Consider the following 2,586-nt stretch of genomic DNA (forward strand, 5'->3'; position numbering starts at 1 on the left):
CTTTGAGGATCTTCAAAGGAAACTCGCCCAACATTGCTCTCTGATGCTGGATGCCAATCAAACCATCAGCATTGGTGAATTTCACGAGTTTAGAAATCTTGCTTATCCTATCTTCTTAAAATCGTGATTCATACGTGAAACCATATAAATCTGTTGTATGGATCAGCTATAAGATTCGGAAAGAGACAAATCGCGTGCGATGTAAAAATGTCATAGATTAGTAATCGACGATTTCTTCTAGTTCTTCATCCACATGTGGATAAGCAAGATAATAAATCGGATGTAACCCTCAAATCTGAAGTCTTGATGCTCCTCAATAGAAAGTTCCGGTTCCAAAAAATGCGGTAAGATGTCTTTGACTCGTTGGATTCCGAATCGCAGGTTAGCTCTTGGATGATGGCTTCGTTGCCTGCGCAGGTATCGTACTATACGCTGGCGGGGACACCTCTTCTTGAGTAACACGTATTAGAGGTGAATCTCAAAGCAATCCATCTCCAGTTTGGCACGGATGTCCAATTTATTTGAGAGCATCGTTTTTTCTTTTGACCACTCTCTAGCGGGCTTAGTGTTTTCGTTAGAGGCGACAATGAGTCTGATAGCGAATTAGTGTGGAATTGCACTCTTGTTCAGTAGTCGGACCTACATATCTCAGAACGACGTTCCGTGTCTGGTGAAGGATAAAATCTCTCATCGCTTGTGATCGGTATAAAAATTCCACTCAGACGAAAGACGAAGCATTCCCCATGGCGTTCAAGTCGATGCAGGATGAAACAGAGAGCATCCTCAAAGTCGCGGATCGACACATCGTTTTGCGGTTCTGGGGGAAGGATTTCTGAAATTGAAAACATGGAAGATCTTGAAGTGAGAGATGACAGATGAGGAACTTGTATGAGGAATACTGAGATTTGGGTGGCAGTGAGATATCTGTTCTTGTGGGGGGTCGTCAAAAGGCCTCGTTTGCGATCATGAGACCCACTACTGTCGGGACTTCGGAAATCGAAGTCCGGTCTTGAAAAATCATGGGTACTCTTTCAAACCGATGCAAACGAATAAGATCAGAATGAGTAAGACTTCAGTTATTGTATGTTTCGGTCGGTTTTCTCGGCCTCAGTTGGAGCCAAAAGAATTATCGTAAGACGTCCTCGAATACAATGTTGTTCATGCTTTTGGAGGCTGAGATAAAGAGTCCTTCTCGGTTCCTCGCACATGAGAACGCTACGCAGAGTTGGCCATGACTGAAAATTGGGTCGATTAGGTGGATGCCAACTTGCCAACTCGTGTGGAGGATTGACCTTGGGATTTGTTTATGGTCATGAAGAAGTTCAATCCGAGGGGGAATTGTCTTCGACGGAGCTTGAATGGTTAAGCCTGCCGAGAGTAGTGACAATCGATTCGTGGACTCAGAACTGATGATCCTTTTCTTGGACCGGTGGCGGAAGAGCAAATCATGACTAGGGCTCACAAATTCTCGGTATTTCGCGGGATCGGATTTTTCGAAAATCCCGGCATTCTCAGGATTCTCGGGAAATCTCGGGATTCCCGGGAATTGCCGGGTACTCGGGAACTTTCGGGAATTCCCGACGGATTTCCCGGGAATTGCTGACCAAGGGAAAGGAGGCGGTGAATGTCCAGGCGCGGCACAGGTCGCAATCTGGGTCGGGTAAATTCGCCATTGGCATCTGGGGCATTTTTTGTAAAACCGGGATGGGGGTGACAGTTAGAAAAGTGATTTCAGGCTGAGCTTCCACGCCCCAAGTCCTTCCTCGGTATGCTTTCACAATTGAAGAGCTCATATTGTTAGGTTCATTCGACCAGCCCCGGAAGTTGCTCCGAATTTTTTATTTGTACTGCATTTCAGCCACTGGCTCGAACGCTCAAACGACCCAAATGGCACACAGAAAAAGGATTGATACAGAAAAAGATTTATTGGTGTTTGAAGTTGCAACAGATGTAAACAGAATCAGATCACCCGGCCGTTATTCATCAATCTACTTGGTCTGCGCGCTATTGGATCTTTCTCTCTGAAGATATGACCGCAGAACCACGAGATTATCGAGTGCTCCTGGCGAGAGGGAGTTGCGCGATTTCGTGCAGAGGGAGTTCATCACGCTAAAATCTCTCTCCGGCTGAACCGAAGTGGGCTGCAACAAGGAAAGTTTCCGTAGACACAGCGTCAGGAGTTTTCCGTGCCCATGGCCAGCCTCGAAGAGCTTCATCTCTGAACGCAGCTGTGCTGTCGTCGGCTGGACCGGTGGCAGCGGCTTCTTGTTGCTCAGCGGAGGGATCTTGAATACGTCGTGAAATTCCATTCTGACTTTCTTCGACGGGCTTGGCTCTTCCTCCTCCTGGTTATCCGGATTTGGGCTGCTGGTCCCGGTATCAACTTCATGCCTCAGAATGTCCAGTATAGAATCCCGAAGGTCCCTCTCCGAGCTACGAGGGCAGCCCAGCGACTTCTCGACAGCGAAATCATACTCTGGATTGAGGAGATATTGAAGCAGCGTCGAGTACGTGGTCCTTCTCTTCGCCATTTCTCCTTTGACGGCTGATTGCAATGTTCTCGACAGACGAGTTTCGGACGTCTTC

Source organism: Galendromus occidentalis, unplaced genomic scaffold (assembly GCF_000255335.2).
Source record: "Galendromus occidentalis unplaced genomic scaffold, Mocc_1.1 scf7180000075452, whole genome shotgun sequence".
NCBI classification, from domain to species: domain Eukaryota; kingdom Metazoa; phylum Arthropoda; class Arachnida; order Mesostigmata; family Phytoseiidae; genus Galendromus; species Galendromus occidentalis.